Source organism: Anguilla anguilla, chromosome 9 (assembly GCF_013347855.1).
Source record: "Anguilla anguilla isolate fAngAng1 chromosome 9, fAngAng1.pri, whole genome shotgun sequence".
Taxonomy (NCBI): Eukaryota; Metazoa; Chordata; class Actinopteri; order Anguilliformes; family Anguillidae; genus Anguilla; species Anguilla anguilla.
The window spans coordinates 43,847,918-43,874,174 of NC_049209.1; the positions used below are offsets into that span (position 1 = coordinate 43,847,918).

The following is a 26,257-nucleotide window of genomic DNA, read 5'->3' on the forward strand; positions in this document are numbered from 1 at the left end:
CAAAACAACTGAGAAAACATGGGCGGGCTCAGCAAAGCACTCATAAGGATACTGTAAAGTCAATAACAGGTCATGCATTCCCTTGAAGTGAAGACAGCCGTGCAATCCCCTCGGCCGGCAGCAGAGGGCGCTTGATGAAAAGGCATCGGAAATGCAACGAGGCCTGTGAGAAAGGAAACGTTTTTCCCGTTGGTGGCTGGTTCTGCTGCCCAAGAATGTTCCACATTTTGCCAAATAATTTCTCAAGTCTTTTTTGGATTGAATAGCAAAATGTACTTGCCAGGTTGTAATGTTTGCATGCTTTGTCAGAACAATGTGTTAACCCGCGGTATGTGCTGGTGTGTGTTTGTTTTCATGGCAGTTGCTGCAGTTTCCAAACTTTGGAAGATACGACTGAAGAAGTACAGTTTAATTTCGTGTGGTAAGATGATAAGCACAGGATTTTGGAACAGTCTGTTACAACACATTGTAAACCCTCCAAAAAATAAATGTTGACACACGATAATAGATTTTTTTTGTTTTGTTGGTAAAAGCAGCCGTAGTTTTGAATACAGAGGGGTTTCTTGACGTAAGGTGAAGTGCACGAACACTGGGATGCTCTCAGCTTTGTCGTTTGCCTCGTTGGCCCGTCCTTGGAGATTATTGCTGTGATTAATTAGAGAGATTTATGGCAGGGATGACAGAGGAACGCAGACAGCCCTCTTTAGCTCTTACATGGAATGCGGTTTTAACAACAGGGGGACCGGGTCAGTACATGCTTCGCCCGCCTCAGAGAATCCCAGACATTAAAGCCAGGGCGTCTTTTTTGTTTGTCTGGAAAGGTGGTCGTTTCACCGAGCATGACTAAGAGAGGGGGGAGACAGGGAAGGGGGGTAGAGAGTGAGACAGAGAGACAGTGTCGGAGAAAGGGGGAGAGACTGAGTGCATGAGAGATGAGAATTTTAACCATCCTTTATTTCCACACTCTTATTTCCACTCTACTCTCAACGCACCACATTGCATAAATAAACAAAAAAAAAAAAAAATCATATGAAAAAACATGAATCTGTCACCCTGTTTCATGAGTGAAAAATAGCTCACCTCCTTCCACTGAACAAAAACACCCTCATAACACCACACACACTGAAACAGAGAGAGGGAGAGAGAGTGTGTGTTTGCCATTGATTAATGTCACTGGTAGATCCCATCGTAGATCCTCTGTGTATCAAGGTTAGAGGAATCGCTCTCAGGTGACCTCTGTGACTGTCGCCAATTCGAGTCGGTGGGCTAGCTGTCCCAATCTGGTTGATGAGAGACCCCTGCCGTCCTCCTTTTTGCTGATAGCGCTAATGGAATAGCGAAATGCACCGCACACATCCTTCCAGAGACAACGAGGACATACGCATCTTAGTTTGTTGCATTTGATGCATTTCATCCTCACATTGTGGGGGAAACAATTATTTGTGCTGTAGCATTAAGTGATTCCTGTGCTGCTTCGCCTCAACACAACATTGCTGAATGTGGAATATCTCCTGGTCACGGCGGCCTAATGACTTTCTTTTTTCTCTTATTATACAAATCGTTTTTTCCTCCTTTTGATAAATACACATTGCAAGTTATTCATCTTCACGGCCTATTTTGGGCTTCCAGTGTTATGAGGCCACTGTGCGCGAGGAATGCCCTTGTGTGGAATATGGCAGAACAGATGTTTTTCTTTCCACAGTCGATGCGGTTTAAATGGAACCGTAAACAGTGGTTTTGAATTATTTTCTGCAAAAAATATATCTTTTCACGAGCTCCCTTGCCAGGAAATGTGATAACAATTCAGCGCGTAAAAAGAAAATAATTACAATAAAATAAAATAAAAATGTCGAGCGAGCGTCGGCCCATAACTCCGCAGTTCGTCTCTATCTCCGTCGGTTTTCATGCGCACGCTCCCGGTGGCGTTCACTGTACAGACAGTGCCAAACCTAACAAACCCCCTCGGGAATCATCTCCACATTCCACAGGAATACAGACTTCCCAGAAACCGTGGAGGAGATGGGGTAACAGCTGGCAAAGACGGATAGGACTCGCTTTATAAAGGCCTCGCGCGAATGTGCAACCGTGTTTGCTAAGAGCCGCAAATTTGGAACCGGATTCATTTTTCACAATTCCGTGAAGATCACTCTCGAGCTTCTTGGCAGCTGCACGTTTGCTTGCTTGTTCTATTTATCCTCTGGGGTGAATACAGTATTTCAGTATTATTTTACCTTTCACATTATAACCTTTAGGGTAAATAATTTGCGTATGTAAATACCAGGATCATGACCACCATGTTTGTCTAGCCACAGTATTTATATCAGCTGTTAATGTCACACTGTTTAATATTAAGTAAACAAACTGCGTATGGAAAATAACATAATAATGACCACCATGTTTATCCAGCTACAGCATTTCTATAAACTGGTAATATCATACCCTAACCAACCCCTTTATATGACATGACATTTTGAAACTGAAACATGCTGTTGGTTTGTTTGAGGTCACCGAAATGTGTTGACGTATTAGGTACTTGGCGTTAAGTGTGTAACAATGTACAGTGCCCTCCAAAAGTATGGTAAGGTTACTGTGAAATTTGTTATTTTTGCTTTATACTTAAGGCAATTGGATTTGAAATTCGTGGATGAACTTAAAAGTAAATAAAAGCAGTGAAGTAAAATATTTGGTTACATAGCCCTTAAATGCAATGTTACAAAGCCAGCCGATTCTTTGGACAACCAAATGTTTTTTTGTTTTTTTTAAATTATCAGAGCTGAAAAAGATATAAAACAGTTTATTTACACACAATCCAAAAATGCAGGCACTGGGACTTTACATAGTTATAGCACATTTACATCTAAATGATTTGAACCCTTTTTTAAGAAAAAAATGGGAAAAGCTTTACTAGCATACTGCCCAAACTTTGTTGCAAAAATATCACCCCCTATTAATCCACACAGCTGATCTTAAATAGGCCCACAATTAGACACACCTGGAAACATTTCAAACAATCAGTTACCTGCAAGACTCTATGCACACTTAATCCAACCGTCAGTTCATGAAAATTGGGATGAAAGCTTATTATACACACATTTTTAAATTTGAATATCGAGAGAAAATAAAAACGCAAGTCCTGTCTCTGCAATGTAGGCTACTCCTTCACATGCAGTAACTGTCAATAACATCATGTATATGACCCATTGACATAACCAATTGGTATCTTTGGAAATGCCTTTCCAGATCTTCACTGCAGCTGCTTCCAGTTGATCTTTGGTTCGAGGGGTTTCTGTATTCAGCCTCTTCTTCGGCAAGTGAAATGCATGCTCGATTGGATTGGATTAAATCAGGTGACTGATGTGGCCAGTCCCAACCTTTCCAGCTGATGAATGATTTAGTTGCATAGGCGGTGTGTATGGGGGGTCATTGTCTTGCTGCAGGATGAAGCACCAGCCGATGAGGTTGGAGGAATTTCTTTGTGCGTAGCCAGACAAAATCTGTCTGTACACTTTGAGTGTGCTGCCATCCTCCATTACATCATCAATAACGACAAGCGAGCCTGTTTCAGAAGCAGCCGTACACGCCCAAGCCAAGACACTACTGTACCTCCTCAGTATTTCACAGATGAGGTGGTGTGATTTGGATCTTGGGCCGCTTCTTCCTTCCTCCGCACTTTCGTTATGGTTCATTTTGGTCTAGTCTGTCCGCAAAACTTTGTTCCAGAACTCTTCTGGCTCGTCTCTGTATTTTTTTTTTTTTTTTTTTTTTTTGGTGAATTCTTATCTGGCCTTTTGATTTGTGCTGCTGACGAGAGGTTTGCATTGCAGGCTCTACAGGTCTGCTCTCGAAGTCCTCTGCGTGTGGTGGCTTGTGATATTGTCACCCCTGCCCTCTGGAGACTGCTGGTGATCTCACGGACCCTTGTTCGGGGATTTTTCTTCATACTTCTTAGCAGGGGCGTAGGAGTGAGTTTGACATTAAGGGGGGACGCATTTGCTCCCCAGCGCATACCCCCACCCGCCCCCGCAATACATATTAATATCCATAGAGCCAGCTATGGGTAATAAAGGTGCATACACATGCTAGCCTCTTCCATTCTCACCTGCAAGACCTGGCTTTGTTGTTCCTTTATTGTTCTGTATGCATGCGAGATATCTTCTTGTGATAGGCTAACAGTAGACACCCGCAAGAAGGCAGAAGAATGAAAGGATCATGTTTCATCAAATTTAATTAATCCTTATTTAACCCTCTGGCAGAGTGGGGTGCATTTAAGGCATGCCAACTGAACAACATTGAAGAAGAGCTGCTCTACACCTCAACATCTCCTCACCTCCACCTCTACCCATCCAAACCCTCTACTGAAACATGGAATCTATCAAAACCTATTTATTTGCATTATCTGAGAATATGACATAGATAAAGACCGAAAGATAAGAGAGAGAGTTCTTGTCCTTGAGAGAAAATTCTTTTCAGTTAGGTGCAGGCATGTGAGAACGTTCCAAAAACATAACTCGTACAAGAACATCTTTGAATTATTCTTTCTCCCTACCTATCTTTCATTCTCAAAAAATAAAGAAAAATATTTGGTCACATTACACTTTTTCCCCGCCATCATAACATTATGTATATATGTAACGTGAGCATGTGTCAAACATGGTAATACGATGTGTTGTGCCAGATTAAATATTGGACTGCATCCATTTTTTGACTGCTTTTGTTTCCAATATTAGGGGGAACATGTCCCCCCTGTCACCCCCGCTTCCTTCACCCCTGGTTTTTAGCGTTTGTCTGTCATCAACTGCAATTGTCTTCCTCGGTCGACGTGTACCGTGTTTATTTTTAAGTCCACCAGTGTGCTTCTTTCTTTTTCAGGAATTTCCAAACTGCTGTACTTCATATACCTGGTTTCCATGCTATTCTTCTCCCTTTCATTTGTGAAGAATCCATGCAAAAAAGGAAACACACGGAGCAACATCCGTTACAACTTACTTTTGCACAGCTGAATGTTTGGGTACTCAATGCAAAAACTTTTCCTTAATTTTTTTCTCCTAGCTTTTTCTCTTCCCATCCCTAAAAAATAGTTGTTCTAGGCCTCTGTTGCACCATGCATGCATGCATGCAGGCCTGTGATTAGCGGTAGCCGTGCTCTGTGTTGTTTACTAAGCCTCTGTTGCACCATGCATGCATGCATGCAGGCCTGTGATTAGCGCTAGCCGTGCTCTGTGTTGTTGTGTACTAGGCCTCTGTTGCACCATGCATGCATGCATGCAGGCCTGTGATTAGCGCAAGCCGTGCTCTGTGTTGTTGTGTACTAGGCCTCTGTTGCACCATGCATGCATGCATGCAGGCTTGTGATTAGCGCTAGCCGTGCTCTGTGTTGTTGTGTACTAGGCCTCTGTTGCACCATGCATGCATGCATGCAGGCCTGTGATTAGCGCTAGCCGTGCTCTGTGCTGTGTTTAATTACTGCAGCAGGTTAGTAGCGTGACGAGCGCGTGCAGCGGAGTGGCGCGCCGGTTCCTCCGCTCGTTACGTCTCCGCAGGTCCCCCTGAACAGCGGGCGGCCCCGGCTCCAGGTCCGGCCCGAGTCTGGGAGGAAACGAATGGAAGCGCAGGCCTCTGTATGCCATCAGCAGCGCACTGCCGTTTGTGTTTACATCCACGTCACACAGCCTAATACGGGTCCATTACATCACACTCGCGCCTATTGACCACTGAATGTGGGAGCGTGGTGTAGCCTACACTCACACGCGAATGTAAGCATTTAGGAAATATATTATTTATTGCTTTTTACATGCAGAAAATGCAGATATATGCAGAGTTTCTTTGTTTCATCCTTAAGATCTCAGTTATTGTATGATTAATGATAAATGTTGGATGAGTCAACGGGTCCTGACTAACAGTGGCCCTCAAAAGATATTACAACACAAGACTTTCTGGGGTGTTGGGGCCCAATGTGAGATCTTTTCATGGGGCCCAAAATCCCCTTGGCGGTGGTGCTCCTTGGTCTGAAGCATGTCTGTTGCTTAGAGGGAGAACGGACTGCACGTATGTCTGTTGCCAAATGTCAGTTGCTCTTTCAGACCAGCACACGCCATTATTTCAACGCTCACGCGACAGCAGTAAGAGAATCGCTCATGATGCCGGTGGCTTTTCTCACAGAGGAGAACTTGCAGCGAGGCCTCACTGGGTGTTGTGACAGTGGTGACAGCAGGGGTAAAACACTGTGCCCACACCGTCCCCCCCTGAGAGAGCTTTTCTAGAACGTTCTTTAATGCAGACATGCAGTCGGGGCTCCACGCAAACAGGCAGGCGGCAGCACGGCTCGGTTCGTGTTTGAAAAGGTGCTTGCTCATCAGACGGCGGCATCCTCTCCTGCTCGGCGAAATGTCTTCCAACTCTCTCGGGCTCGATGTGCCGCCGATTCTCCACGAGCGCAGATTAAATAAATGAGCTTTTCAGATCCGCTCTGAGCCCCGGGGGTATTTTTTTCCCGCTCTTTTGCTCTCTCGGATTTCATTCTGAAAGCGGTCTGATTTTAAGCTAACGCATCATCTTTATTAAACTGAGGGAAATGCAGGGATGTTGCTCGTGTGATACCACATTCAAACGGGTGTTTGTTTTTGGGTTTTTTTCCCCTCCTTTTTATCACAGTTACTTAGCAATGTGAACCCTTCTGATTAGGTCTAGGTCTTCTGTATCTTTTACACTTGATGACTGTGCCTGAGAATAACAGTAAAGGTACAGTACTGATACTGCTTGCCATATGGTAAATGGACTGCATTTATATAGCACTTTTATCCAAAGCACTATACAATTGATGCCTCTCATTCACCCATTCACACACACACTCACACGCCAACGGTGAAAGGCTGCCATGCAAGGTACCAGTCAGCTCGTTGGGAGCAATTAGAGGTTAGGCGTCTTTCTCAGGGACACTTCGACGCGCCCAGGGCGGGGGATCGAACTGACAACCCTCCGACTGCCAGACAACCGCTCTTACCTCCTGAGCTATATCGCCATATGAAGAGGCGAAGAGCGGCGCAGGGAGACGAACGCTCGCCGCCAGAACCCGTCACCTTGAGCGTGCGCTCCCTTCACCGCGGGCTGAGTTGTGGGAATTTTGGGCAGGGGCTGATTCCGAGACACATTTCAATCACGCAGTCAGTCGGCGCCGACTCGTGGGGGGGGGGGGGGGGGAGCTGAGTTTACTCCTGAGCCTTCACCAATGACAGTGATTCCGTCAGACGGTCCCTCTCTCTTTTTTTTTATACGCCGCAGCTGTGAAGAGAAACGGCCCTGCGAGATGCCAGTCATTCGTTCCCTTTCCTTCTCTAGACAGACGGGGACAAATCTTTTAGCTCGGGAAAGAATGTGGCATCCCGGCTTAAAAAACTGTAACTCTCGAAAGTTATCGACCCCCCCCCCCCCCCCCCCCCGTTGTAAATACTGCACCCACAGCTGCGGGTGTGGGTTGCTGATTGGGAGGCCGGACTTTTAATCAGGTCGGACGCCGGGATCTCAGACAGCACTCTGTTCTTGTTCCCAGGAGCGAGCTAACTGACCTGAACCGCTTCGTAAAAATATCTTGCGTGCGTTCGTGGGAATTGTGTGAAAACATTAGGCAACGTAAGGCATTAGGCAACTGATAAGGGCTTCTGCAGAACAAATAAGTGATGTAATGTTCAGCTGGAATTTTCCTCTTAGCATTATTTTCTTTAGTTTTTTCATTTTGTTCATTTTTCTTTTGTCGTTTTTCAAAGACAGAAGTGATACGTGGAGTACTGCATAACACATGCACTCCGTTTTTCAGCCTGGCGATACTCTGAAGCAAAACACAATAGAATTGGATTATCAGCCCTGACAGACTCCTCAGTGTACATTCTGTAGATGTACTACACATTGTGCATTAAGTGTGAACATACACTACACTTCTGTGCATTCAACACACACACACACACACACATATATATATATATAGCATGTGAAATGAAATGCTACAGTCTTTAGCCTTTACACAAAACAAATCATATTAGTACCAAAAACTGAACTAAAAACTGAAAATGCATGTTCCTCTTAAAGGAGAAAGAGAAGATAAATCCATCAAATAAAACTGTAATTTTCAAATACACATCTGCTAGACACATGTTTTTCCTGAAGGGAAGTCTCTTTTATTGAGTATTTTTAAGTATTTGTGTGTGTGTGTGTGTGTGTGTGTGTGTGCGTGCGCACGTATATATATGTATGCACGAATATATATTATATATTGTATGCTTTGCCCGTTAATATTGAGTATTCAATATGATGTGCATGCTGCCAAAATGTACTTTATTCATATTTATAACTTTTCTGGTAATTATGTACTTCTTGCACATCCCAGCATGGTGCTGAATAGAGAGAGGGTGTAGTCATGTGCGGAAAACGGATTCTGCATGCGCAAGTCACCTCAGCCCTGTGATTAAATACTCGAGCAACTACACAACTTACGGAGAACGAGCCGCTCGCGAAGGGCTGCGCCTCCGCCCGTCCGTCTTACTTAACCCGTATTTTGGAGAGCAAGATCCGGTGGACGCAGCTCACTAAACCGCTCCCCGACCCACCGGCTCACCCGCCCACTCCCTCTGCAAATGATGCCCTGATTAATGCAATCCATGCAATTTACATGCATTACCATACATTACGTGCGCTGTGTTTACTGCAAGGTCGATAGGGTACACAATCGTTTCGCCCTTTGAAAAATGGCAGTTGGGGGCGGTACAGAGGAGCGGAGAAGCCGGCGTGAATGTACGAGCCCCCGGAGCCCGGGTTAAATGGGATGGTGCGGAGCACTCCTGGGCCAGTGATAGAGACGCAGGGCGAGGACGACAAGAGGAACAAGCCGTGTTTTATCTCCCCTGCCTGCTAGCGCGGAGCTGGGTTTAAGGCAGGAGGATAAATGGCACGAGGGGGGGAAAAAACGAGGGAGCCGCTGCTATATTATCCAAACGGAGAGAGAAATATATAGGGCTCATTACAGAATAATTATAGACTGCTGCAGAGTATTTCTTTCTGTGTTACTGCGGTGCTCTTAACTCCAATGAATGGCTTCCTCTGAGATGTGAAGGTGTGCAATAACTCTGCGTAGCACGAGAGAGGCTTGCCGGAATAATAATTCCTTCGCCTTGTAAATATGCATTTCATTAGCAGTCTTGCCTGGTAGCCCCGTACTTGTAGCACGTCTTCTTGAATCACAGCATCGCTCTCTTGGGACAATTTTAATGATCTTCAGAATAGCGGCATATCTAAATACGCTTCCAATCTGGCGGGATATACGGGTGACGCATCACTTTATTTCACTCGCATGTTAAAAGAGACGAGCGCGCAGGAGCGTTTACGCCGGATCTTAAATCTACAAACGGGCGAATCTTCCATCCGTCCAGGAAGGCCGCTCCGTGGGCTTGTGTTTGGAAGCGCGCAGGAAGGATAATCTGATTTAAAGCACGTCGGGATGTGAAAAATGTCCTCGTTGCCCCCGTTTTAAAAGCATGGTTTATTGAACGGGGAGGCAAGGCAGCGCAGGGTCTATTCTTCACCCACCTCTGGGACGCAGGGCTGAGACCGTGCAGAGCCTCGCAGTATCCGGGCGATTGAAAGCCCTCTCTCATCTACATCGCTTTATCCATTAAGGTGATCTGTGGCGCGAGTGTATTTACTTAGTGTTTTAGTAATGACCTGATTTCTCCCCTTCTCCATCCATCTCCTTTCTAGAGCCCATTTGCAATTGTATATGCATTGTTTAAGCTCCTGCATGAATGTAGTCAGTGGGTGTCTACCCATAACCTGACAGAGATCCCACATCCCTCAAAACTGTGCACTGGCTAGGCTCTTACTTGAACAGATCGGTAACATGCTTCCTACATACTATGCAACACAATGCAGATCACTCTTTCACATACTTCAGGTCAGACAGAACCAATGGTTAATTCAGGGTGTTCTAGTAGATGAGTACCAGGTTGAGGCTCTCCCAGGTTCAGTTCCCATAAGCTGGACTATAAAGCATTCCTTTACATTTTAACAACAGCAATAATAACAATTATTATCATAATTATTATTTGGATAAACATTTTTATTTGTGTAATACTCATAGCTCTTTACAGAAAGATAATACAGAATGTTACCGAATAGTGAGGGCTTGATGGGTTCATAGGTAAATATGGGCACTGATCTTATGCCACATATACTGGACCCTGCAGCAATTTGGGCATCCTAGGGGATTTCCCAGAGGTCACCGATGCTCTCCTACAATGTTATCGAACACATCAAGGTTCCTCTCAGGTAAATGGTCAGAGGAGGGGAGGAAGTGCCTCTGAGGGTAAGCAGCGGCGGTGTGAAGTGGCGAGCCGTGGTATTCACATGGTACCGCCTGCACCTGACCTGGTGAAAACATGGCTGCGTGATGTTTTGTTAAATATCACCACTGTGCCTTTTTCCCCCCTTCCATGGAGATCTGAGTCTGGGGTTTTATTGATTCTCCTCTGAAGTTTGCGGAGGCGCTCGCAGAATTCCAAGGAGGTGCAGCGCCTCCTGCTATTAATACCTGGGGGGGGGGGGGGGGGGGGGGGGGGGGGGGGGGGGGGGGACCCTGCATATCATATCCAGGGCACACAGATTCACCAACTGTTGCATTAAAGCTTCCCGGCTATTTATTTCCACTTATCGCGCTTGTGTTGTTTGTTGCTGCTGAGGCCCTTTGCCGATGCGTTAAATAAACTGTTGTACTCTTGCCACGGCTTGTAAATTTCTCATCTTCCTTTTGGCCCGGTGCTCGCAACATGTGGGCTGTGTCTTTACGGCCACCTCACCACTTCTCACTGTGGTTCTACGGGAAACACTTAGAGCTTCAACCAATTAGCTGTTTTATTGTTGGCGGGTGACATTATAGAATTGGTTATTTTCATTGGCTGCTGACAGTCCTGCTAGTGAAACCATGTGCCGAATATGATTTGGAGGAAGAATGTCAGAAATATAATTTTTTTTTTTTAAAGTTCAAATACAAATGTGCACATATGAATCTATTTGAGGCAGAACTTCCTGTGTGGAGTGGTCAGCTGGAACTGGATTCAGCTGGCATAGACAGCAGCTCCGCTTGCCAACAGGCAGTTAGTTCTGTTTTGTTGGCCCAAGACATTATCACTCCATTTGCTTATCAGCCAAAACATATCAGTAGAAACATTATTTCTTTCGCTGCCTTTATCAAGAGGATTAATCCGAAAGGAATCATTAATAATACAAATTGGACGTGACTCCAAAATTGTGTGTAGTCGGGGGCTGCTTGGTCCTACCTGGACCTGAATTGCTGCAGCGCCCGCAGGCTTTGTTCCAGCCAAGCTCCTCACCAGCTGGTACTAATAATGATGGTCTTGCCTGAGCCCATTTAGTTTCCCTCCTCAGCACTGACTGTAACAGGGAGCAGGGGAAACTGGCTGATTGCGGCCCACCAGGACCCGAGTGGAGCCGACCTTTCCCATTCCACCGCTGGCTCTCGCGTTAATGGCCACCGCTGTGGTGGTGAAAGGCTGAGGAAATCCACCCCACTGACACAAAATACCTGAAAATGTTCTGTGAAGGAGACAGGTACCGCTAAGAGCGACTCAAAAGCGCCTTGGTTTCGCTCACGAAAATCACCCCCTTTCCGATCCTCTGATTTCTCAAGTGTGACCACCTCCCTCTCATAATTGACCTATTAAGTGAATTTCTCTTATTTTTCATCCAATTACTTTTCAACGAAAGTCCACTTATACTTTATTTCAGAAATGTTTTTAAACTCATTTCGGCTGTGATTATTTCTGCAAGACTATATTTATTATACATATATATTATTCTGTGTGTGTGTGTTTGCGTGTGTGCATCTGCCTGTCTCTCTGTTTTATGGCACAAAACAATGCTCCACTGCTTAAGTAAATTACAAATTAAATGTATATAAACAATATGCATAAAATGTAAAAGCGCGTTGCTGTTTATAGAGGCTACAGTGAAGTTTGAAGTGCGTGAGTTCTGTATTGGCACAGTCCTGTTGTTTGTGGATTCATCCACCCCTTCTGTGCTAATATTGGATAGTGCGCATTTGCCCTTACGCGAAGGTGATGAAGCGCGCAAGAAAAGAAGAAAAATGGAATTGGAAACACTAACGACCTCTGGTAGGTCAGGGATGAAATCCATAATGCATCAAATTCAGTCCTCTTCTCGCAAATGTCAGCTCCACAAAGGCATCGCGCGCAAGTTTAGGGAACGAGTTCTTGTTTACACAAATAAATGGATGGACCTTTCATACAGTACATAATCTGAGCAAATAATCTGGACGATCACCTATGCAGGCGTCAGTCCCACATTGTCTCAGGCGGCCGGTGCCCTTCAATGCCCTTGTAGGTACGTTACGTTTAGCCGCGGATGCGACAGGCGCTTTGCTCGCGCTCTTTACCGAAACTCCCGCCTTGCCAGCTGGTCAGATCAAACTGTAGCGGGGTGTCCGAGGCAAATCTCTTGACCTAACCCCGCGGAGCGCCCGACGGCACCACTGATCTCAGCGTTGTTCCGGGCGGTTTTCCTACACGGTGACACGCGCGTGTCCTTGACGCCGGCTTGCTCTGCCCGCGGCCATCTGTTTGACGGGGGACAAGTGACGCTCTTGGAGAAGCGGGTCTGGGGGTGCGCTTAGACCGAGCTGGAAGCGCGGTTGGCTTTTTCTTGCATTGTGCCAAGCTTCTTTTTTTACCCCGCCACCTCTCTCTGCTCTTTATATTCTAATAGGATTAATGCGGCGCCTATCTACACACGAGCTCGGCATTGTACAGACTACTCATTAATTCAACGGTGACGCGAGGGAGGCAAATCATTCATTTGCTGATATGTTCTGGTGAGCAACGAGAGGTGTGAGTCAATCTTGTTCATGCCGCTGGCTGCCAGTGTGAGATTCTGCCAAACTTCCAGTAGATACAAGCAGCTATCAAATATTGTATGTTTGTACATTATTTATCTGCCTCGCACACGCTTATCTTGGGCAACTTCCATTGCTTACATCATACACATTGTCAATTTATCCTGCTATATACTGTATAATACATACATACAGTACATGACATTTATTTGGCTTTCATCCATAGTGACGTACAATAAGTGCATCCCGAAGGTCACTGGAAAATCATCATACCGAAGGTCATCAAAATATATATGTAGACGCACGCACACACACACACACACACACTCTCACACAGACAGACACTCATACACACACACACACACACACACACACACATACACACACTGAAGCCACTTTGGTAAAGTACAGTGCTATCCCATATGCAATTTGCAGCCTTTTCAAGTTACAAATCCAGTTCACTAATTAAAAGGGGTTTTAATTATTTTTTTTGCCAGAAAACTTTACATGAGAACTGTGGTTTTGGTCCTTTGGTCTTCGGTCCAGCTAAGTTTTTGTTTAATGAGCGGCTGAAAGATACGAACTCAATTAATTAGTGACTAAAAGAAGCAAAAACATTCCAAAACTGATTTTCTGACTTCAGAACTGCCTTCAAGCATCAGAAATGAAAGCAGGTGGTGAACTCCTGCGGAGAGAGTGACATTGTGTCATCCCCACCTCTGTCTGCATAATTAATGGTCACCTTTTAACTGCTCTCCTGATGCCTGTAAGAATAATGCGTATCAACATCAAATAAAGTGCTGCTGAATTTTTCCCCCCGCAGCTCCTGTTGCTTAGAGCTTTGCTGGACCACGATGAAAACAAACATCTATGCCAACCTGAAGAAGAATAACAAGAGAGCATTTCTGTTTACACCACACCGGTACACACTGAAAACCACCCCAGAAATTGCAAACAGCAGCAAAAACTAGCACGTCACGTTAATTCACTTGCGTAGTGGTCACGCACTTCAGAATATAATAGACAAGGTCGTAGGTTGGATTCCCAGGTGGGTGCTGCGGTTGTACCCTTCAGCAAGAGACTTTAACCTGAATTAGTTCAGTAAATACGCAGCTGTATAAGTGGATTGTATGTAAAATGATGTAAGCTGTGCAAGTCGCTCCAGAAATTAGCATCTGTTAAATGCCTTAAATGTAATGTAACAATAGGCTGGATATTATGGCGTAAATTTGAACAGTTCCTCCCTCTACATAGAGCATGTAACGGATGTTAACGTGAACATGCGCCATGTGTGATGCTGTGCTCTTTTTCCCCGTCCCCCCTTTGGGATTATTTTTTGAAGCTCGGTGTTTTCTGCGCGAGGACCGCTAGCTCGTCGGAGAGCTGAAAAAAGGCAGGAAGCTGACAGCTCGAAAGATGATTGTGGATTGTGGGTGCTGTGAGGATGATGAATTTTCGAGATTGGCCCGCGAGCGCTTCTGGTACGCACACCGACGCCATCCCGACGTCATAAAACTCCAGTAGTGAGTAATTAAAGCGGAGGGGCAGGGGCATTCTGATGGCGGCGGGAGCGGTGACATATATCTTTTCTGCTTCTGTGTCATGACTCATAAAGTCATTAAGCAAAGTCACACGTGACGGTTCTGAAGAGGAGACGTGGGGTTTATGAGCTCGCTCTGCGTTCGGAGGAGCCAGAAGAATAGGCCTCGGTGTCAGTTTGATTCATTTCCATCTGCCGCGTGTTTATTTATAAGTTTCTAAACTATTCTTCAGTTGGATCTCCCTCAGCCGTCTTGCATTTCAAACTGGCTGTTCTCTCATTTGCGGTCTGAATTTGGCAGTTTCTCTGTTTTACTGTGGAAAACCGAAAGCACTCCTGGCCTAAATTCACATTGAGCCCTTCAAACAAAGTGAAGGCAATGTACTGCTGGAGATTATTTAAGTGAGGAGTATTCCGTTTAAATCTAGTCCTATCATTATTTACATTGAATGACACTTAACTTGAAGTGGGCCATTGTAATACCATTACCATCTAATTGGGGTTATTCTTGGATTATCATACATGAACATTTTGACAAGTTTACAACAATGGGAATACGCCTTTAAAGCATGCACTGGTAACCATTATGACACTCATTACATAACATCATATGTCACATGTCCTTTGAATGCCAGTTTCTGTAAGCTGGTTATCATTTTTTGCAAATACGATAATGATTATAAGGCACTGTATGATAGCACTGGTTAGGCTATGAGGAATGCTACCAATGCAAGCAGAGTGTTACTTTGTATTCCTCTCTTTAAATAATTACTATATATATAATGTTTCAATACATGTGAAACTCATACTATCACATGCTTCTTCATTCTTTTTCAAGTCGTTGTAAACAAATGTTCTGCTTTAGCGTGTAAGTACAGAGGTGTAATATGACAGGCAACAGAAAATGTCCTTGTAGAATTTATGTTAATATCATCACTGGCGAGGGAATTAAGGGTTGTGATATTTCCTTTTTTCTTTCTTTCTGCGACAGTCAGTTAACTGCAGTGGATGAAAGCCGACAGGTTGAAGGTTGTTCCCCCCCCCACCCCCGCACTCGCGACTACGCATAGCTGTAAGTCTTCCACACACACAGCGGAGCACGAGCAGCTCGAAGGCCTGGGGAGGCAGGAGCCGACCCGAGGTGAGGACGCGAGGGAGTCTGGTCCCAGCGAAGCCAATCAAGGCTGGACGGCTCACACTGCGGCGCCCACAGCACAAATCGACCAGACGAGCTCCCCAAGCACAGAACAAGGCCGACGCGTGTTTCTTACCTATTGGCTGAGGAGGGAGGGAGGCTTGGCTCTCCAACCTCTCTGTCCATTATGTCTCCCTCATCCCTCGCTACCTCGGGTGTTTGGCAAAAAGAAGTACTCGGATATAAAACATGCTTCGTATTGAATACGTTGAACGACTTGGAGACGCATTTCTGTGCAGCCAATATTTAATGTTTCGCGTGACTGCTGGTCTTTTGAACAGAGACTATGGAGTCAAAAATGCCCTGAGGACCCAGACCAAAGAAAGAAAGAAAGAAAGAAGGATGTGTTTCTGGATGGTTCTTCACGCCATCAAGTGCCAGATCCAGAGTCTCACAGACACAAAGGTTTGGGGCGTCAGAGAATTGGGGTCCCCTGTGAAAAGGCCGAAGAGAGGCTGCTTTCTTTAGTCTTAATACCCACAGCGCAGTGCCAAAGGCGGTGGATTTTGGTCTGCAGAGATCGTTGCCTGAGCTTGTAGGAGTTCTGACTCAGACGTACAGTAATTATTCACCGCTCACGTTCAGTACTCCCGAGGACAAGACATCGCAGATAAAAATAGAATCCTTCTCGGCGGCATTCATTTTCTCTCTCTCTCTCTCTGTCGCCGTTTCATCTCCAGGATGACACGGTGACGTGTTTCACTTCAAACCATGTGTGTAAAATCGCAGTAGTGCTTTTGTGTTGAGTCTGACATAGGAAGGAACGTTGCTCTGTTTGCTCTTTTTGGCTGGACCACAACAGCGGGGCCAGCCCTACAAACGCGAATGTCTGTGACTGACTGACTGACTGACTGACTGAGTGAGTGAGTGATGAAGTTACACCATTGGTCGGCCGAGTTATGAAGTTACACCATTGGTCAGCCGGATCACGTGTGTTAGGTCCAGCCATATACTAGGTTTTAACCTGGTCTTGTTGCTGTGTCTCTTGCTTGGCTACTATGTAAATCGTCTTTGTGGCAGTTATCTGTAAAAAACAAAAAAAATTAAAAAAAAAGACCGCTACATAAAAAAAATTAATTGAATTGAGTCTAAATTAGAGTGTGGCAGGATTTCTCTGAATTCCTGAATGACACGACGGTGTCCCTGTTCGCTGTTAGGCAACAGTGGCCAGGTTGTCATGGAAATGTCAGGAAACATAGACCACTGAAGTTTTATGTATTTGTTCTCGGTGGAATTTTATAAACGTTTCCCCGTCTTGCGGGTCTCTTGGCCTAAGTGAGGTCCTGAAGCAAGCTTGTGGGTTTCTCTTGACTAATCAAGGAATTGATCAGGGAGACACAGATAATTATACCTCTGAACATAGAGACAAAGGTAATTATACCTCTGCCAACACTGACAGTGAAATCTCAGGAAATGGAAACACATCTCCTTCTGCGTACCATTCAAAAATTAAGTCACAAGTCAAAAAAGAGAATAAAATACTTGATTATCTACCTAAAGGTCAAACTAAATGCTTTTAGCTATTGTCATGGGCAAAAAGCCAATAATGTCGACACTAGGCACACTTGCAAACTTAGTGATGCGTTTTTGTTTAAATCCAATACAATATCTTTTCATGAATGAGGACTACAAGCCTTTTTTTTGGAATTGAAACCGTTACTGCCTTTTAATTTTGTAGTAATTAAGTGCAATTTCCTTTGCTTGATTTAAAACCTAATTTTATTGGAATATATTTTCTGACCAATGAACATGACTTTGTTGAGTCATTGACTTTAGGATTATTCACGTTATTCACACAAGCATTTTTTTCAAGCTGGCAAATGTGCAATGCAATAACTTCAGTGGAAGACAGAACCTTGTCATCTGTGGTGATGCAAAGCGTACAGATTTGAGTGTGTGGGTTTGTGGTGAGAAGGATGAAATGCAGTATATTAGTGTGGAGTCATGCTGAAGTTATTAAATAATACATTCGTTCAATGCCATTCAACTCATAAATGATTAATTCTACCGTGTGGTACGACAACAGACAGCAAGCATTCTATTAAAAGGCGAGTCAGTGTTTATTAATTATGTACTGCCCTGTATTCCCTCACTGCCATAATATCAGGTTCTTCATTCAGATAAACATAATGAAATGCTGGGAAGCTTTCCTTGTGTTTTTAATTTAAAAAAAAACAATTTTTGGTGATGTTGTGAGCATCTTCGATGAAGATAATAGATTTTTTTTAAAAACACCTGTTTTTCTTTTATTACCCCATTTAGAAAGTGCAGTCACAGTCTTAAACCGGTCCAATCACTGCATCCTCAGCCAGTTGCAAATGTCACATTGTCTGTGTTGAAAACTAACCGGACGAGCGTCTTAAATTAAGCAAAGATGCTCGTTTCAGAGGCGAAGGCCTCGCACCCGACATATCCACGGTGCGAGACGGAGCTATCACTGTCCGTCTGTGACCAGGAGTCTGCATTACATTACATTACATTACAGGCATTTAGCAGACGCTCTTATCCAGAGCGACTTACACAACTTTTTACATAGCACTTTACATTGTATCCATTTATACAGCTGGATATATACTGAAGCAATGCAGGTTAAGTACCTTGCTCAAGGGTACAACGGCAGTGTCCTTACCCGGGAATCGAACCTGCGACCTTTCGGTTACAAGCGCAGTTCCTTACCCACTGTGCCACACTCCGTCCTGTGCCACACTGTGCCACACTCCGTCTGCGACCCCGGGACATAATTAGCCCTGTCCTGCCAGCGGTAGGGGCAGGTTTAAGTCGGCCGCATTAGCTCCTTCCAAAGGCCCACAGGCTGCCGCTTATTATCTGTCGTAGACAGGCCTACGCCTCTTCTCTGTATCGGCCGTAGTTGTGGAAAATAATCATTAGCTCTCAGGTGAGTGGATCAGAAGAGCATGCGCGGGCTATAGTCACCCACTGAGCTCCTTCTGCAGGGGCAAACGGTGCTGTGCTGGCCAGAAAAGGCACATTCACAGAGCCGAACCTGATTTAGAAAAAAAGTGGGAATATTTCTAAAGCGACAGTTTACATGTAATCCTAGTGACGTTAAATCCCACTGAAAGTCAATAGATTGAACGCGGTGTAATTCACGTGTTAGTCACCAGTGTATTAGTATAGCATGCTCCCTACTGTTCTGGTGTATTCCTCCCGGTCTTATACCTACTGAAGTACAGTAAGCCTTTCAGTCAGTTAAATCTGCGTTTCATTATCAGTCTAGGGACTTGAAGTTCAGGTATTAGGTATCATGTGAACAGAGCAAATGCTCCAAGTCGAGATCCGTTGCGATGAAGGTGCTGTGTCTGACTGTGTAGGAGATTTTGCCCAAGGGAGGATTTTCCCCCCCCTGACTACAGAGACCTTGCCTTGTCTTTCAGGCTCATTGCTGTCATTTGGGCCTGTTCTGGTTAAGTGAGTAAACCAATCTCTTTGTATGGCACCGGTCTGCTTCTGGGTTGATTTATGAACATCTGATAACCAGTAGAGCTGAGGGGCCATTTATTTTCTGCCATTAAGATGAACTGTTATAACAGTTTTATATTTCTTGACAAATGGCTCAGTTCGAGGTAAATGGAGATGCCCCCACTGTTCTGGAAAAGCAGTAAACTGCTGGGTTTGATTAGGGTTACATGGCATGGCAACAAAAGGGTTGTGGTTTGGTTGTCTTGTGTTTTTTCTTCGATAACCAGATAATGGTACACTGATAGAGCTATATCAGTAGACCTACTTCCCATTTCGCTGTTGGTGTTTTAGTCATTTTTCACCTTGGTGAGAGTTGTTCCCCCCCCCCCTCTCAAATGAAGTAGCTGTGTTCTTGTGGGCTGAATTCCCTCAAGAGACGGAGCTTATTTGACTTCAGGATAAGCTAGCCGACTGCTGAATGGAATTGCTAACTCTAGCATGAAATACGGGCCATAGGAGACTAATCAGTTGTTGAAATGCAGCAAATAAATAAATAAATAATGTGTGTGTGTGTGTGTGTGCGTGTGTGTATGTGTGTGTGTGTGTGTGTGTGTGTGTGTGTGCTGCAAATTTAATTTAGCCAGCCTCCGGACGTGTGCCTGGGTGTACCGGGGCCTGAATTTAAAGCACGGAAGCCACTGAGGGCTTTCCTCCATGTGCCGACTGGGCGGAGCAGAGAGCCCTGCAGAGGGGAGAGGGAACGTGGGATTTGGAGTTGAAAGCGGCGAGCCTCTGCATTCACAGAGAAACAGTAGACCTGTCATTAATTATGCATTTCTCCGATAGAAATCCCACTAAATACATTATAGAACAACCACCAAATTGGTTTCCTCTGAGCCCTGTGGAAGACAAAAGAAAGGAAGACGGCTAGAAAAGAGGAGAGAGTGAACAAACTGAAGGAGGAATGTAGCTGAAGCTGCAACACTGTTTTCAATGTTTGATTATGAAATATCTTAAAATGGATTTAATTATTCATCGGCATGAAATGGATTTAGTTATTATCTTATCAGATGACTGTGTGTAATCTGAATGTTTTTACATACTGTTGGAAAGGGACTATAATTCAACAGTAGCTTTTAGTCAAGGCTATTCATCCCAAAAAAGGGTCTTTTGTTTGCAGATTTGTGTTCTGATATAATTTTAGGAGAATGGATTTTCCACATGTACGTCCCCAGTTGACTGAAAGCAAACATTCCTTGGGCCTATGCATAAAAGCTTACTGTTGACACAATGAGACCTTTTCCCCAAATATGATCAAGGTATCTGGGCGAATTTTTGTTATACTGTTCAGTTTGAGGCAAACTGAACCCTATATATCATATGAAATTAATAGATTTTCATTTAACACTCAACCTCTTATTCATTGTGCAGGCATATTTGAGAGTAAAATTCTAAAGCTTTCTATTTGATTATGTTGCTATTCTGTTTCAACGTGTTTGGCACCTTGAAAACTTGAATTATGCAATACATAAATAGGCTTTATAATACCCAAAGGGGACAATGGTCTTGGAAAATAAATGCTGATGCATTACAAGACAGACAGAATACATGTGTATGCCAAAACATGCGATAAGATACAGGATACAGTCCAGAGATGGAGCGTGCTGGAGTCAGACAGTGAAAGTCCTGCTGTGTGTTTTTTCCACCCATGAACTCTGCCAGCTGATTTCACTGATTAGTCCTAGCTCCTGGCTGAAGAATTGTGCTAATGTGCAAATCCAGGTGATTGGAACAAAATACTGGAGAGGACTTTTACTTTCTGAACGTGGACTTTCTACCTCATCCCCACATGGTATAAATTCCACATCGGTATGAAGTGCAGGACTAGTATCCCAAATTTATGATTATACTTGATTGTTTGGGCTGTTAAAAAAAAAAAAAAAAAAATGAAATCAGACGATTTTGTCACATCAGTTGGTCAATTGGAGTTGAGATTATAATTATCTCCAGCATACCTATATATATTTTTTTACAATTAATTATAGTGTGAAGATTGATGTTCCGGCTGGCCGAAAAATAGTATAGCTAAATTTTATTTTATTAATTACTTTTTGTGTTTTGCTGCATCCTTTTGCCACATCCAGAATAAACCGTTAAATCCCTCTTTTGGCCAGAAATGTACCCTGCATCCCCAACAGCTGTCATCAAGGGTGCCTCAGTGCTTCCAGTTCATTCTATTCATTTTCTCTGCTCAAATTCATTATCAGACTATAATGTATGAGTTGCCAGGCCCCCCTGAGGTGTTGACTTAATGCGCCCACCCCACACACAAAGCAACAGCGTGCCTCATTTGAAAGCTTAATCCCTCTACTTTTCAATGGTGCACACTGCACTGTCAGATTGTGGTGAAATTAGTTTCAAATGGAGCTTTTTTTAAATACCCTTTTGGTTTGGTTAGTACATCTACAGCACTATTATAATCGCTAGCAGTAGCTGTCGTAATGTTAATATTTCGCCCGTATGTAATTGACAGTAAACACAATGTAAAAGAACAAATTCGAAAGCAAAATCTCTTGTGCTGCACACCGTAAATATTACTGTCCTTACAAATAATTGTTTTTTTCCGAAACATCTTCATGAAATATGGCTTACCAGAATATTTCTGTGGAAAAAGGCACAGGTCATGAAGAATACACAAAACCGCCATGATTAATTGTTTGTACACAGTGACCAAAGCCTATTCATTTCCTTAAATCTGTTTTTTAAATAAGTTGATATTTTATCATCCTGTGAATCATCTATCTCTTTAATGCTCGCGATGAATTTGACTTTGCTGAATACAAGCATCCTTGGCTCTTTTATGTGCCCTTCGAGTACCACAACACATTTAACAGGATACAGAGGAGTGGGTTCCAGTACTGCTTCAGAGGGATCCATTGAGTGTTATAGGCCATACCGAAATTCAGAGATATTCAATATGCGTACACATTTACATATCACCTTTAAACTTCTTATGTCGGCAGCACGTGCGTCTGGATTAAATGATTTCGCAGCCCGGGCCCTCGAGGGTTAAGCCGTTCCTGCACTCTTTTTTTTATTGCGCAGATAATGTTCCCAGTGTCTCTGCAGGAAGCCGTGCTGATGAATGCAGGCTCGAGACCTTCTCGGAGATGAACCACTGACTGTGAAAGATGTTTTAAAGCATGGAAATTACATTCGCAAATACTCTGGGACTCGTTCGCTTCCTCCGGCGGCCACGAGCTGGATCTCGGGCAGGGGAACGGCAGTCAAGCTTAAACCAGTTAGGCACGTCAGTTTCCTGAGACGCTTCCCAGCGGTTTGGGTCTTATAGTTAAAAATAAAAAATAAAAAACACTCCCCAAACAAACAACGAGCACTTATAGAGGAGTATGTATGGCCAGAGAGGGGAAAGAAATAGAGAAAGTGGGAGAGAGAAGCAGAGAGAAAGCAACAGAGAGAGAGCAAGAGGGAGAGAGTGGAGTGGGAGAGCTGTTCTTAAGACAGTGGCGGGGGTGGGGTGGGGTGGGGGGAGGGGGGGAGTTGCTGTCTGCGCTCCTCAGGGGGTACCTTCTGTCTAACGGCACGGTGAGTCATAACCGTGGGAGACGGGGAGAGGGCAGATCAGTGAGGGGCCGAGACAGACAAACGCACTCTCGCGGAAACGCGTCCTCCAGATCAAAGCGGCTCGATGTCCTCTGAGCCCGTTTTTAAAAGTCGCCGTGCAGAAGCGCGGTCGTGCGCTGCTCATTTAGCGCGTTGCTCAGGCTCCCCGGGTCTGCAGAACGGTGGACTGTGTGTGCACGAGGCGGTGAAATGAGGCAGACTGTACATGCTAAAGCTCATTTCACATTACAGATCATACATAAGTCATACACCATACAAGAGCAGTGCTGCTAATTGCTCAGGGAATATGACCTGTTACTAGAGGACTAGGCCTACAGGTCAGTACGCCAGCACACTTAATCCCTTAAAACGATCTCTACACCATTACAATGCGACTTGGTACTGTGGTATGCATGTAATCTGCCATAAAATAAATAAGATAAACTAAATATGGGCTGTTTGAGACCGAGGCTCTGGTTGCTGTTTAGCATTTGGACTACCACCAAGCAATGGTACATAATTTGTTTTGAACAGGGGACTGGGACTTTTCTCTTATGTTTTCAGTGATAATGTGCATGTTCTCACACCCACAGCTGGTCCATTCAGATGTTTCATTTTTTGGACAAAAGTCAATAAACCCCTTTAATAAAAATGAAGTCTACATTCCTAAATAATTCAGACATTTAGAATGTAAATATTACTGTATGGCCTGTGGGGGCAAATGTGACTCTCTTTCCCCCCCCAGGAAGTGAATTATTAGTTGTCCTTAGTATCCAGTGTGACTGACTGCGGATGGGAACAGAGGTGACATCAGGACTGTGGGAACGGCAGAGCTCCAGTCATATGACACACTATATGACTGTCTAATCTAGCAATAGCCGAAGCAGTGGGCTCTTCCCTCTGTTTCTCTCTTATGGAAGGCCATTTGAGCAAATAACGAGACGTTAACGTCGTGTTAACAGGGCAGTAAAATGCGTGTTAACACGTAGAGTTCTCTCTGTCCCACGCCACAAACTGCGACTGGTTCAATCATGGAAGAGTTTTTCAACGACACAATCGAGCCTCGCGCAGCTGTCAACATTGCACATAGCCGCGTTCGGGGCACAGAGATTGCAATCATCTCGTGAGTGTTTTTTTTATTCTGTTATTTTATTTCCACTGCCTCCCTCTCACAACGTGTAACACAGGAAGAGAAGAAAGAACTAGTCGATTCGCGAGAGCATAAACTGATATGTTTCAACCGATAATGTGCGACAAATACCGAGGTTGAGAGAGTGCAAGTCGGTACCACACCTTTCTTTCTGAACAGGACCTTATGCAAGCTCAAGGATATTCAATATGTTTGAACACCCTGCTGATTTGCAAGCCAAATGGCTCCAGACCACATGGCTGCGGAACTGTCTACAGGACTCTTAAGTGTTGTTGTCTGAAATGTGTCTTTTCCATAACAAATAAAACTTGACGATTCTGGCAATGAAACTGTAACTGTGCACAGAAGGGAACTTTAGTGCCTGTTAATCAAAGCAGCTCTTTTGGTTGCTGTGACCCATTTTATTTACCGGCATTTATCGTTTCATGAAAATCGACCCGAACTTAATGTGCATAACGGGATTGTGAGGAAGGAAGAAAGTACAGCGAAGGGAGATTGAAGTCAATACTGAGAAAACCACTTTAAAACGATCACTTCTCCCTGGAAGCCCAACTAATTATCGTCATTACATGACGTGCCGAACAGATTTGGAGGGTATGGGCGTGATGTGCTTCTTCATTGTCTTTCTCTCCGCAGTTTCATTGAACCCTGATCGCGAGCCAGCACCAGTCATGGAAATGAAGGCATCGACCGTGTTCTCATTGCTCTGGTTTTCCTTCCTACCTCATTTTTATCCCGGCCCAGGGGAATACGGCGAATGGGCTTGTGCGAGGCAGATCATAGGGCTGGTGTGATGTTTGCGACTCGCGACTGTGTTCGCCGCAGCCCGAGGCTGTCCCTGGCGCGCAGCGGACCCGTTCATCTGTCTCACTCAGCAGGTTAGCCGTCGGTGTTTATATAAGAGAGCAGGGTGGAACAGGTGCTATCTGGAGGAACATTTCCATATTAATCTCACTGCAGAGCAATGGGCCTGCATGCTGTGGAGAGAGTGATTGCAGAACACCCTGCTCTGCCCAGCGCTACAGAAATGCCTTTGTGTTCCCTTTATATATGGCCTATGTGTGTGTGTGCGTGCGTGTGTGTTTGTTTGCTTGCAGGTGTGTGTGTGTGCATGTGTAAGTGTGTGTTTGTTTGCGTGCATGCAGGTGTGTGTGTGTACATGTGTAGATGTGTGTGTTTGTGCTGGTGTGTGTGTGCATGTTTGTGCATGTGTGTGTATGTGTGTGTGTTTGTATGTGTACATGTGTTTGTGCATGTGTGTGTGTAGGCCTACATGTTTGTGTGTATGTATATGTGTTCCTGTTTGTGCATATGTGTGTGTTTATGTGTGTGTGCATGTGTGCTTGTGCATCCATCTGTGTGTATGCATGTGTGTCTTGGTGGAAGGGATTGCAAACAATAATAGTTTGTCACTGTTGCTGCAGCAGACATATGTAATCCATAATCAATAAACTATGCACATTTCCAATCTGCTCGCTCTTGAGAACAAACAATGCATATTGCCATAGCCAATGCAATCTTACGTGAAATTAGAGTGGACCTGCATTGCTGCTGAGGGGAACTTGCCTCATCTACAGCTTGGCGACTGTGGTTACCCACATTATTGTAGGAATATTTTTTTAAACTTTTACTTCCCCCTCCCCCCTCCCCCCTCCCTGCAGTCCTGCCCGCGCAGCTGTGCTGATGCTTGTTAGACATGCCTTTCTCCGTGACTCCTCTCACCAGGTGCGTGCCTTGTTGGGACGCGCAGATCCTTACGGCGCTGTTTCGGCCCGGGAAGGAAGAGGCGTGTGGGGGGGGCCCTCTGTGGAGGATCCAAGCCCTTACAGTAACCGCGCCCGCGCCCGTGCCTGCGCCCGTCTCCGCCTCCGCCAGCGCTCACCTTACCTGCCTGCGCTGGAGGAGGATCCGCCCGGAAACCCGTCACGCGTCTAGCACCTGACGCTGCTCCAGGCGCCCGAGTCGCCCGATTACCTGGCGGCAGGTACGGGAAAGGAAGAAGCTCACCGCACCCCTCCCTCCCTCCCTCCCTCCCTCTCTCCCTCCCTCTCTCCTCGCTGGACAGTGCAAGAAGACTGGGGCGGGGAGAAGAGGGAACGATTTGAGCGAGGTAATCGAACGTCGCGGTCTCGTTTTCCCGAAGAAACGCACGCACGCCTAGTCCTGTTTTTCTACAGGTGTGATGAGATTCACCTGCAGATTTGTTAGTTAAATGTGGGCCCGCTCTGATGATCCATCATTCGGGTGGAAAGTCGATAGCTAATAAAAATGTGTTTATTTCAAGACACAGTTGCTGCAAGCCTTTCTTTCCAGCGGAAAAATAAAAAAAACATCGCGCGGTAACTCATTTTGAAATCCAGCAACAATGGAGTGGTTATTACATGCTAAAACGAGCAGTCTGGTTAAAGTTCTGTCGAA

At 44.8% G+C, this 26,257-nt stretch overlaps 1 long non-coding RNA gene across 2 annotated transcripts; it reads left to right on the forward strand.

Annotated features, from left to right (window-relative positions):
- The first annotated feature begins 23,533 nt into the window (after nt 1–23,533).
- On the forward strand, nt 23,534–25,852 carry LOC118235946. Of its 2 annotated transcripts, none has more exons than XR_004766948.1 (3): nt 23,534–23,812; nt 24,476–24,717; nt 25,565–25,852. It is a non-coding gene; the product is annotated as an uncharacterized LOC118235946 (long non-coding RNA). The 2 variants fall into 2 exon arrangements; XR_004766949.1 differs by having other exon boundaries at nt 24,584–24,717.
- The last annotated feature ends 405 nt before the right edge of the window (nt 25,853–26,257 follow it).